This window comes from Mastigoproctus giganteus, chromosome 7 (genome assembly GCF_048544385.1).
Source record: "Mastigoproctus giganteus isolate SK-2022 chromosome 7, ASM4854438v1, whole genome shotgun sequence".
Classification (NCBI taxonomy): Eukaryota; Metazoa; Arthropoda; class Arachnida; order Uropygi; family Thelyphonidae; genus Mastigoproctus; species Mastigoproctus giganteus.
This window is the reverse complement of record NC_143581.1, coordinates 127,698,267-127,712,224: the sequence shown is the minus strand read 5'-3', so window position 1 is coordinate 127,712,224 and position 13,958 is coordinate 127,698,267.

Here is a 13,958-nt window from a genome sequence, read left to right as displayed (position 1 = left end):
GACACTAAGGGTGCCGTGAACTGAGGAAGTTTGGCAACCTCTGGACTGTGCTCACATTGGAAGAGACCCTTGAGTGTTACTTGTTGATGAAATCAGCTTATAATCTTATGATTTCTATAGATGGAACTGATATTAGAGATAAGCTGCTTTAATTTTTTTCTGACAAAAAAGGATAAGGACATCAAATAGATTCAAACTGGGCTGAAGATGCTTTCTTTACATATATGATGGTAATTTCAACATTAGCTTGTTTTATTTACTATAAATTGTTTGCATGTAAAATATATTAATATATTTATTGTTGTTACTTAGTTGTGTCCCTTAATTCAGCTCAACAGCCAAGATATTGAGATTACCCAAATCAAAAATATGAAATTTGAGATAAAGAGAGAGCATGCCTTGTCTCTGGCCTGTGACAGAAGTGGGAAACCTGCTGAATTTGTTTCACTCAAAACACTATTTTCTAACACTACATTTTCTAATCCAACAAAACCTACTCTGTGCAAACAGCCACAGCTTATTGAATATTCACCACTACCACCACCATGTTCTTAAATGTGATCTTCCGGCAATTTTCTTGCAAAAAAAAAAAAATAAAATAAAAATTAAAAAAAAAAGAGTAATTATTTCTAGGGGGGGAAATGGGGGAGTCTGCCTAATTTTCAACAACACTTATCTATAATGGAGATAACACAAGCATTTCACAAATATTGCTAGCTATGCATAAAAAAAAAAGCCTCTCATTTGCCTTTGGTGTTATTTTTCTGCTGAAAAACTGTTAAATGCTGTCATATCTGAAATAATAGCCCTAAAACCTTTCTTAACTCCTAGCCTATTCAAAAGAGAGCAGTCAGATCATTGACCCCTCATTATAACCTGATTCCACTCTCTGATAGCAGACAGACATTCTGCATATCTTTCTTACAGACATTTCTGTGGATGAAATTCTTCAAAAATGGGCATCTATGATTCCACCTCCATTTTCCAGATTAAGCTCAAATAAGAATAGCTCATTAACATCCATTCAAGGTTCCACTCTAAATCACTGACCAAAATTATCTACACAAATTGAAGCCCAACAAGTATCTTTTGTTTTCTCAGTCTACACACAGCATTGAAGTACAAGTTCCAGTGACCTTAGGAACCACCATTGGAGGGGGGGGGAGAACTCAACCACATTTTTCTCAATTTACAACTCCAGCTGAGGGGGGGAAATCAACCTCATTTTTCTCAATGAGTCGGTCACACGAAACCTAATCATCATAGGGATTACTGAAAGTTCTGGGACCACCTAACTGGGAAGAGATTCCCTCCCCTCATGTGTGATCCAGATCTAATGTTCACACCTCACCTTTTCATGGTGTAACCTGTAAGTAGAGAGCCATATGGGTAATGAATGAACACAGACAGACTGCTACCATGGGATTAAGTTGAACCAATAAATTATAGACTAAACCTTATTAGCATATTATCACCACACCTCACCTTTTCATGGTGTAACCTGTAAGTAGAGAGCCATATGGGTAATGAATGAACACAGACAGACTGCTACCATGGGATTAAGTTGAACCAATAAATTATAGACTAAACCTTATTAGCATATTATCACCACTGTTCTAATGCAATATAAATTATACAACTATTCAGATAAATTTTGCAAAAATTTTTAAAAAATGTTGCTTCCATTTTAAATGTGCCTTGCCTGCATTATTTCACTAATTATTAATGTGTTTGTTATTCAGCATGGAGCTATAAGTTTCTCCAGTGAATGAAAATGGGCAATATTTTTATTCAACATAAAAACCACCATAAGAATATTTTAATGAATCAGTGGTATGCAGTGAATTTTTATGTTGGTCATGCTATAGCAAAGTAGAGTATCATTTTGTATTTTATCCCTTCAATTTAAGAAATTCGTATACAGTACTTGTTTTTTTTTATGATTACAATACATTCACTTTTAAAATAAATATTTCTATATATTTACCTACCTCATTTATATGTAAATTCCACTCTATGATTCTTCTTAACAAATTTGTCAATGACATTTTCACAAAAATCCTTTGAATTTCTTAACCCATGGAGCAAATTCTTTTCTACTTAGCTAAACCCAACAATCGCATTTCCCCAGTGCATTTCTTTGAAAAGTTTTGATTCTATTTAATGCAGAAAATGTTCTTTCAACAGTTCTTTCTATTCCAGTAATAGAAGGAATTGTTACAAGTAGATTACAGAATTTGAAAAATTCTGCACAGCATCAACATGCTCATTGGTATAGATCAGCATTTCCCAAACTTTTTTTAGTCACAGAACACTTTTCATCTCACAATTTATTTATGGAACACAAGTTTAGCGGGAGCCAAAGAACTGTTTGACAATATTTTATTATATATGACACATTGTGCATCAGGAGCATCTTCATTTCCAACACATGTAAAGGCAAAATTGAAATAACTGTCATCATAATTTTGTTTTGGTCTTTTATTAGTCGGTTCCTATTTTTTCACTTTGGATTTTTGGGGAACAAAAGGCTGCGACTGTTCATCTTCACTTTAAACTGTGACAATATTGTGTTTGTTTTTATCAACCACAGTTGCAATACTATAAGTACTTGCTTCTTGTTATAAAGTACCTTTTTTCAACCACAAATCCATGGTCATTTATTTTAATAATATTTCAAAATACTAATAATTATCAAAAAAATTTATACAAGGAAGTGAGTTTAGTTATGATATTGGTTTGCTTCCTCATCCCCTTCAAACCCGCATAAATCACATACGAATGGCATATTGCTATTTTTTCGTTGATGTCATTACTCTATGCATACCTCTTTATGCAAAAGCCTGCCAAAATAAAGTGTTCTGTGGTCTATTTGATTATTAGTCTATGCCAGTATATATTAATAACCAAAACAAAATAATAATAAATAAATAATGTTAAAAATCATAATGATACAAAAGTGGTGTATGCTACAAATATGCAAAATTTATTTATTTTATTTTATTTCATTTCTTTAATTATTAATTGTGATTTTTCACGGAACACTTGTTCAAATCTCACAGAACACCAGTGTTCCGTAAAACACAGCTTGGGAAATGCTGGTATAGATGTATTACATGAACTCCACCACACTTTTTTTTCAGAAAACTCTTCCATGGAGTATACAATAGTTAATTCATTCTGAAAGCAAATAATGACCATATGTTGCTCTCAGAGATTTTAAAGCATTCCCAGGAAATTTCTTTAAATTTACTAAAATTTAATAACTCCAAGAGTACAAGTTCTCATTCAAAACAGTACTTTTAAATGTTGCACTGTTGTGTTCTATGATTCCATAGTACAACATTCTGTGGTGCTCCTATAGCTCAACAGAATTTTCTTTTCTGAATCTCTTATTTGGCCTTGTGGTATTTATATCGCTTTCTATTATTATATAAATCTGATAGTATATAACACAGCTATGATGCTCAATACATTCTATGTTGATATCAATGTTTAGAAACACTGATATCAATTTGTAGAAAGGGTCCTTGAGGTTGTCACAGACCTTCTCTCAGATATGCCAGACAAGCTGTACTTGCTTCCTAGGAGTCTAAAATGCTGATGGAACTAATATTCGAGTGACACTCAAGTCAAGTGGACCCAATTTCGGCGATGTCCGGACAGTCTGTGACAGCCAAATCCTCTGCTTGCACCTTCACGATAGTGGGACTGTTAATAATCCTGTGTATAACCTCCATGCACAAGTACATAGTGGGTGACCACCCAGGTGTGAACCAACGTAAGCAGGGGGTCCAGGTGTGGCACCCACACCACATGGAGGAATGCCGCCCCTCTATGTTACCAGGCAGTACTAGGTGGTAGATGACTCTCATCAACTGGTACAATACCACCACTTTGCTTATTGGAGGCTTGAAGTGGTGGAACCCATGTTTAGTCTCTAGAGCTAAGTTCCGGTCAACCCTTCCCTATCTCTTCCATCATGCAGTATGATTGATGACTTTTAAGGTTATGATGAACATCGTGGCAAGATCCAATATTCCTTACATTTCGAGGGTACAGCTCTAAAACGGTGTTCGCAGGCCGGCCGCTAGTTAGTACACCGGATCGAACCTATTGGTAACTCTCTAGGAGGCTTCCGGATCAGCTAATGTATAATCTTGCTACCTCTACTCTGCCAGATAGTGACTGGAGGGAGTCCGAGTAGGGTGTATGCGGGGAGCATTGTTGAGGCCACGTTATGTCAAGGATCTGGGTATATTCTTACCATGTCTATGCCATATACAAAAATTTCATTACTTCATACAGCATATCCCACCCACTTTTTCTTCCTATTGAATACACCATGAATTGTCAAACTAATAGAGCAAGCTTATCTGTGAAAAGATCTAAACCTCCCAAGCACTTCCTAATTCATTTCACAAATATATGAGGTCTCAATTCTAATCTTAACGATGTCCATTTCCACTTGCAGTCTGCCAAACCCCATGTACTTATTCTGACAGAATCTCAGTTATCTGTTGATTCAACTACTGCTCATCTCAGATGCCAAAATTATTCGCTGTATGATTCCTTCCGCCTCAAAGGTGGTACTTGTGCATACATCCGTTCTGATATTACCTGTCAGAGACTTCGCAATTTGGAATTTACTCTCTTTGATCTTCTCTGGCTTAAAATCTCTCTACCTCATTGTGTAAAATTCATCTGTTGTCTCTACTGTTCTCCCAACTCCACTAATCACTTGGAGCTCTTTGACTTGCTCTCTTTGAACTTGACTTTCTCCAGTCCAACATTCCTAACAGTGAGGTAATTTTCCTTGGTGATTTTAATGTTCACAACTCCAGCTGGCTTCCCTTTTCTAGTCACACCGACCCAGCTGGTTAAGATGCTGAGGCTTTTGCAATTACTAATGACCTTGCACAGATTGTTCATTTACCTACAAGAATACCGGACAATCCTAATCATACAGCCAATACGCTTGATCTTTTTCTCACAAACAACCCTTCTAAGTACACGGTCGAAGTGAGAGGTCCATTAGGCACTTCAGATCACAACTTGGTGATTGCCTCTTCTCCAATGGAGCCTTTACGAGGGATGCAAAATGGGATGACTTGCGAGATTTCTTTTCTTCTTTTCCTTGGTCGGATTATTCTTTCAAAACTTCTGATGTCAACGTTTGCTCAGATTGTGTCAGTGAAATTATTCTTGCAGGAATGGAATCATTGGTTTTCCAATAAATGTGCTAAGGCTGTTCAAGAAAAGAATGTTGCATGTCGTAATTGGCTTGTTTCTAATTCTTCAGTTTCATTTTCTGCCTACACAAAGCTCACAACAATTGTAAAGCAGTTATTAATCAGTCCAAACTAGAGTTTGAACAGGCTAAGAGTAGAAAACTTGCTTCTTGTCCTAATGGTAGCCGAGCACTCTGGTCCTTTGCCAAAATTACTGGCCGCAACCTTTTGCCTATCTTTGTCCAAACCAGATGGTTCTGTTGTCACTTCAGCCAAGTATAAAGCTGACCTGCTAGCATCCCATTTTTAATCCAACTCATATATTAATGATCTTGGTAAAACAACTCCCACCATTCCCAACACGCTCCATTCAATACCTCCTGTGGTCTTCCGTCAAAAGGATGTCAGAAGGATTTTGACGAATCTTGATGCTAAGAAAGCTCCAGTTCCCGATGGTATTTCCCCACTTGTTCTCAAAACCTGTGCTCCTGAACTTACTCCTATTCTTTGCCGCCTTTTTTCACTTTCTTATTCCAAAGGTATTTTTTCTTCTGCTTGGAAATTTGCTCATGTCCAGCCAGTTCCTAAAAAGGGGTGATAAATCCCTCCCATCCAATTATCGTCCCATTGCAATTACTTCTACTCTTTCTAAAGTAATGGAGAAATCACTTAACCGTCAACTCTTAAACTACCAAAAACCTATCTGATCAACGATCGCCAGTATGGATTCCGTCAGTGTTGATCCACTGGTGATATTCTGGCTTATGTTACCCATTTATGCACTAATTCAATGGAAAGGTTCGGTGAAACACAAGTAGTTGCTCTCAATCGTGTTTGGAATAAAGGTCTTCTAAACAAGCTTCCATCTTATGGTTTGCCAACTGTTTTTAGTAATTGGTTATCCAGTTTTCTCTCTGATCACTCGCTGAGGGTGATGGTAGATGGCTCTCTGTCTTCTAACTTCTCCCCTAATGCTGGTGTCCCCCAAGGTTCAGTTCTTTTCCCCACTCTTTTCCTCTTGTATATTAATGACCTTCTTCCATTGACTGGAAATCCTATCCATAGTTTTGCCGATGATAGCACATTGCATTCCACTTTCCATTTTGAGAAACCTTGCCCTGTTCAATCAGCTTCAACTTCTTGAAAATCTGCTATCAATTTCTTAAATGCCGATCTTCAGGTAATTCTCCAGTGGGGCAAAGACAACTTAGTTGATTTCAACCCTTCTAAAACTCAGTCTTGTCTTATATCTCGCAAAAAGGATTCTTCTGCCCCTATGTTTATCTTTAGTGACACTCCGATTTCTAGGCAAAATGATATATCTCTTTTGGGGATTACCCTGACTTCTAATCTCTCTTGGCACAAGCATGTTAGAAATATTGCTTCCTCTGCATCTAAAAAACTTGGTTTTCTCTTTCACTCTCAGCGTTACTTTTCTTCCAAACAGCTGTTCGCAAATCCACCCTGCCATGGAATATTGTTCCCACAACTGGGGTGGTGCCCCCAAAACTTCTCTCAGGCTTCTTGATTCCATTCAGAAGAGGGCAGTTAGGTTAATTAATGATTCATCTCTAACAGAGTCTCTCCACTCGCTGTCTCATAGACGTACTGTTTCTGCTGCATGCCTCCTACAGATACTTCCATGGGCACTGTTCTTCTGAATTGGCTTCTATAATTCCCGCTCTCTCTTTCAAAACAGTCCGAACATGTGCCGCCACCAGCCAACATCCATTTTCTGTCCAACAAACTCACAGGACTAACTTTTCGTCTTCCTCGTTTATTCATTCAACTGCCGTTTTCTGGAACAATCTTTCTTCATACGTATTTCCTGAAAATTACAGTCTACAGAAGTTCAAGTCCAATGTCAACAAATATCTTCTTCCTTCTTCTCAACCTCCAACCCAAGCACGGTACTAAGTACTATAGGTTCTAATACCTCTCGTGTTTGGGGTTTACATAAAAAAAAAAAAGGAAAATAAGAGAAATTTACTTCAATATGATATGTAGAATCCTTCCATATGATACTCTCCAGAAATTAAAACGAATAAACGATTAACGCAAAATGATTACAATAAAAATTGAAAATTTAATTAAAAATTTAAAAAACAATTAAAAAATTAAATAAAATTAATTTAAAAACTTTAACGTAAATTCTGAAAAACGATTTTCCTTCCTGAAACAGACAGTGCTCTTCAACCATGTCATGATTACAGGAGTGAAAATTATTGAGTAGGTGAGCTTGAATCTTAAATAGAGAGATTGTTTGTCCTCGCGCATGTACATGAAAGGACATGATTATTTGTCTTTGAGCATGCATGCAAAAGACCACAAATCGGAAATTAGATATGGACAGCAAATGCCAACAGAATTATCACGTAATTAATTTCAATGGTTTCTGCAATTAATAGTCTCGTATAATTACATTGGACACTAAGTATTTTGGCGTCGATATGTAAAAAATGGTTTTTGTTAATGGCATGGAAGGCTAATTCTGATAATGCTGAACGAGAAGCACGCACCAAGGATGCATGCTGTTTTATTCGAATATTCAGTGGGAACATGTAGATCCTTGGTAAGACGAGTCACAATCACCGCAAGTAATGTCGTATACCAAGTAATTTACTTGTGTCGTGAAAGAGGAAAGGACTGAGCTATTGTTCAATATAGCATGTCATTTCCATATTCGCCTGGCCACAATCTTAAATTCGGTATCTTTAAAGAATCTGTTACACTGCTTGTGCCACTGTTCAATGTATGGGACAAATAAAATGTTTTTTGATGTTACTATTGTTGGTTGGTGTAGGGTTTTGTATCCTATCCTTAGCTTGGTTTTTTTTTTAGGAGCATTAGCAACTAAGGCCATATTGCTCAGGGGATATGCGGTGGTCATTCCCTGACCTTTCCGCATCCTCCGTATTTAATGGTGCACGTTTTCGAACCCCGGTCTAATCAAGAATCATGTGCTTCTTGATTAGACCGGGGTTCAAGCCCGTGCAAAAGGGTAACCCCTGTTTACAAATCCGCTGGTTAATATCTGCATTTCTAAGTCTAAAGCAAATGCTGTCATTGAATATTTATAGGCATTGGGAAACTGATTAAAGATAATAGATCTTTTGTAGGTGAATGGGCGATAGCTGTTAAAATGTAGAAGCATACCGGTTATTATTAAACGAATGTAAAATGTCTCAAATAGTGCTACTATCAGTAATAATCAGAACATTATCTAAATACTTCCCACAGTATTTAGATGATACTATGATATGATATCGGAGGTTTGTCTTTCATCAAGTGTATATGCTCAATTGTTGAAAGACAGACCTCCAATATTAAGCCGCTTAGACTCAATTCCATTGGCAAACCAAAAATTTGTTTGTATACTTGGAACATACTTTGTCTCAAAAGGTGATATCGCCGGACTCAACTAAAAGTTTAATTCAGTGAAAAATTTCTTTAATAGGAAGCTTCGTATAATTAACCAGTATAGAGTAATTATTTAACAAATCCCAAAGAATATCCAATGTGTATTCAACATTTACATTTATATATAAGGAAGTAACATCCAGTGAGAATAAATTATCATTATCACCAAGTCTATAGTCCTTAAGGTTATTAAATAATGTATTGTAGTTTTTTTTATCCCAAATTGTATCAACCGTCTAAAGGGTTTATAATACTACAGGCTGGCCTCGATTAATTCGTCCCATGAGCGCATTGCACAAAACGGAAATACATTAATCGAATATAATAATCAATAGGAAAAATTATAATTGGTCCTTGACCTTCTGGCATGTCCATAAAGAATTTTAAAAATACCTTTTAAATAACTTTTTAACTGTATACAATGTAAAAGATAATGAAAATAATTATGGAATTAAATGTTTATTGCATAAAACAGCGGGTCCCAAACTGCGCGCCACAGAATATTTAAAATTTTCGAGGGGAAACACAGCGATACTCGACATCTGTCAGACACTGCGCGAACTATTAGCTTGAGGTAGTTCACAGTTTTAACATTTCTTATTAAGTTGTTTGGACCTAACTACTTAATAAACAAAACTGTTAGGTATTTCTTTTGGTCTAGGTGTGCCGTGAAAAAAATTAGTGACACTAAGGGTGCCACGAAATGAGAAAGTTTGGGAACCTCTGACATAAAATACACAATGAAGAAATGACTGTTGCAGAAATATTTGAACAGTGTTGACTTTCTCTTTTCATCAATCAATTTCTGATAGCTGACAACCAACTTCTCTGGACCTTGGCGAAATAAATATTGCAGAGAACCTCAAACAAAAGGTTTGAGGTTCTCTGCGATATGAACGATTTAATCTAGTTCTTTTACCGTTATCTCCTTCGCGGTAACATTTTCATCTGGCTCATTTAAAAATTTGAATTTTTAAATTCAAATTTAAAAATTTGAATTTTTAAATGCAAGTCTGCACTGACTTTATTAATGGGAGACAAACAAGTAACACATCTTCTTCCGAAGGTTGATGGAACACACTGAGGCGGGCAGCAGGCAAACGTTTGTTTATTGCCCGTCTGATGTGCGGTAAGCTTAATGCACGATTTAAATCTTTTTCAACTATCGCATAAAAAAAAAGAGATTGCGTTAACTGGAAATTTGCATCGTGTAAAGTGAAAAGTGGTATAATTTTTTTTTCAAATAGCGGTAACTGAAAAATGTGTTAATGAAACTTGCGTTATGCGAGGCCTGGCTGTATATACATACATGTGGCTAAGGATGAAAATGCTGAGTTTCTGTAAGAAACAATGGACCAAATAGGAAATCTGGTCTTATGCCATTTTTCCTGACCGAAAAGAGCAGGAATAAAATTTAGTGGTGCACGGCTTCGAACCCCGGTCTAATCAAGAATCATGTGCTTCTTGATTAGACCGGGGTTCAAGCCCGTGCAAGAGGGTAACCCCTGTTTACGAATCCGCTGGTTAATATCTGCATTTCTAAGTCTAAAGCAAATGCTGTCATTGAATATTTATAGGCATTGGGAAACTGATTAAAGATAATAGATCTTTTGTAGGTGAATGGGTGATAGCTGTTAAAATGTAGAAGCATACCGGTTATTATTAAACGAATGTAAAATGTCTCAAATAGTGCTACTATCAGTAATAATCAGAACATCATCTAAATACTTCCCACAGTATTTAGATGATACTATGTTGTATGCTCTGGCCTTCAATTCCTTTAACTGAGACATGATAATGTAGTTCTTTTTTCGATACGTGGTAATGTTTTATTGTACTGATTGACCAAGTTGGTAAATAGTCCCGGTCCAATTCAAGATAAGTGGAGGTATCTGATATAATTGAATCTAACTTATTTATATAATCAGTTTTGTCAAGTATTACAACTGTATCTCCTTTATCTGCTCTCTGAATAATAATGCCTTTATTTTCCTGAAGTTCACGTAAGGCTGAACTTTCCTGTCTATTCAGTTTAGGAAGTCGTGTGTCCTTTATGTTATTCGCCACTTGGTTAATTTGTTGAATGAATAAATCTTTTTGTGGACCATTACAAAGACCAAATTCATTATCTATTATGAACTGTTTTTTTAGGTAACTTGCGAGTGGTAAATTATAATCTAATCCTTTGGATAAAAGTGAAATTTGGTCCTGCGATAGCGTATACGAGGAAAGATTTGTAACCTATTGATATGTCAGTATGTTGCATGTTGGGCGAGGGGGGTGTGCAACACCTGGAGCATTCTGATTTTGTGGCAGCATGTTGTACGCATGTGGGGGGAAAAGCTTGCGAGCATGTGTTTGAACTCGTATGAACCTGTCTTGATACCCATGATAATGTATTCAATTTGTTGTGTCTGTTTTTTTTTTTTTTATTTCTGTGGCATGTGCTTCACATTGCAAATCTAGGGAGGTCTTCAATACAGACCAATAGCTTGAATGTAGATAATTTTTTAATTTATCACGAAGTTTCCTAACCTGGGAAAGGTATTTTTATTGGGATACCGAGATTTTAAGGCAAGTTTAACTGTATTACGCAATGTGGCAATTGCTAGTTGCTTTATGCCCGAAATTTTATGATTTAAATTGACCCTGGCAAATTTTGGAATGATGTTGTTTTTAAGGCAATATTTTAGAAAAGAAATATGGTAAATTTGGGCCAAGTCTCTTAGTGCTAATCTAATGTAATTATGCACCAAGATGTTCAAAAAAATCTCCCATAATTGTGTGTATTGATAGGTTATGCCTGGAGAGAAAGGAAGTGAATGAAATAGCCAACAAGCGTTTAAAATATGAATTTGATAGTATATAACAGAGCTATGATGCTCAATATGTCTGCTTCCTGTCTGCTTCAGGAAGGAAAATCGTTTTTCAAAATTTATGTTAAACTTTTTAAATTAATTTTTGAATTGTTTTCAATTGATTTCTTACTGCAATCAATTTGCGTTAAACTTTTATTCAATTTAATTTCTGGAGAGTATCATACGAAGTGTTCTACGTATCATATTTCTATAGGAGGTAAATTTCTTCTATTAATCTACAAATATTGATATTAACGTAGAATGTATTGAGCATCATCTGTTATATACTATCAAATTCATATTTTCAAGTATGTCTTCAAAAAGGCTAATTAATTAATCATGATTTTCCTTTGCAGTATTAACTAGGAGCAAGTGTTGGAATTCCTTTCTTAATAATATTGTCCAGAGCATTAGTTCTTTTAGGTGATTTTGAAAAGTAACTAGCCAATCAGTTTATAGTTTAAAAAATATCATACACTCCTTTATAGTTCCGCATGCTTGCGAAAGAACTAAATTTAATACATGCGCACAACAATGAACAAAGATCACATTGTTTCCTTACTCTTGACTGCAATCCGTTCAATTCAACAGCCATTGTAGCAGCACCATCATAAATTTTAGCAATTAACTTATTCTCGCAGTTCATATTTTAAATACACTGAAAAACATGGTAAGCTGAGGCATTTGCTGAACCCTCGGCACTCACATCTGTATAACCAATAAATCATTCTATGAAAATGTTATCCTTACTGCAAAATGGTCAACAGTTGTAAATAATTCAAAGCATCAGAAGTCTCATCTGTAACAAACCTAACCTCATTAATTTCAGTTTGTATTTCATTTAATGTAACCTTTTTTGCACCTATCAAGTCATTTTTAATTCTTTTTGATAGTCCTGAAAAAAACTGTGGATGCATTTAAATGAGTTGGCAACTTTCATCATACTGACTGATTAAATTCAGAAGTTCCACATAATTTCCATGATTTTTGAAAGCATCAGATTCAGAATGACCATGAAATGACATTTTCTGGCACCCTAGTTTTTGCAGAATATCTCTTTTTTTCTAACCTTTTCATTATGCTACTGTATACAAAGTCTTTTTTGCTCATCCAATTTCAGTTCTATGCATACATTATCAGATCAATCCAGGATTTCATGTATCTTTGAGATCATTTGTGTTTTTGCATGTCAGTGCATAAATTGTTTAAATCATTATATTTTTTTCATTCCAAACATTTTTACTCTGAAAATGGCAAACAAAATTCTTACATTCATTATGCAAATTAGGTAAGTTTGGCATTTGCCTACCATTTATCACTATTGCTTTTTTATCCTCAATTTCTCTTCAAAAAACAATTATTCAAAACTTCTGCAACAATACACACTTCATCAGCCATTATGGGTTATGTAATCAAATTCACATTTATTGAAACGTCCATCTATTTGACCAAAGAGCAACATAGAAGAGGGGCTTAAAATACTGAATATTGTTTTAAACAAACAGTTTGAATTTAATAGTACAGGTGCAACCCCCTATATAACACGGTACTTCTACAACATGGTTTCATTCTAACATGATTGATAAATTGTGGCAATCACAGCACAACACAGTTTCGCTCTAACGCAGTTAGAAAATTGTGACAAACCTCATATAACACAGTATTTTGAGCTTTTATGTGGAGAAAACTCTGCTATTATGTTGTATGTAATTTTTCAACATTTCCATTCTTTTTTTGCGAATCCCGGGCTGTTGACCTGCTAGTCGTTATGCAAAAAAAAAAAAAATATTGGGAAATCCCCATGTTAGGTTTTGTGCTATTGAACTTATGCATGTTTGAGACAATAAAAATTGACTTCAAAATGTGCAGTTTGTGAATTTTAAGGTTATTTTGGTTTTTATTTGATCGTTTATAAATTTCTTCCGGGTATGTATTACTAAACTTTGTTCTTAAGAACCGTACTGGGATAATTTATTTTGTTGAGAATTAAATTCTAGCGTTAAATTATGCCTAAGGAACTTAGGCATAATTTGGGTAACTGCCGATTTATTTAAAGAATGGTTTCTAAATTGCTTTGTGCCAGCTGTGGTAAACTATTTAAAGCGGAAAAATCTAGATTTCAAAGTTTTATTACTATTCGATAACATGCCAGGCCATCAAAAAGATTTAAGTCATCCAAAATGTTGAAGTAATGTTCCTACCACTGAATACAACTTCTTTAATTCAGCCATTAGATCAAGGCATTATATCTACATGTAAAATTCATTACCTCAGAAAATCGTTACAATAGATTTTGGAAAAAATTGATTCCGAATCTATTGAAGTGATGGAGGCATGGAACTATTGAAGTGATGGAGGCATCGCTCAAAGAAGTAAAACCGTCAATATTAACTGCATGTTGGAAAAATGTATGGCCAGAATCAGTTCATTCAGGAAATATGGTCGAACC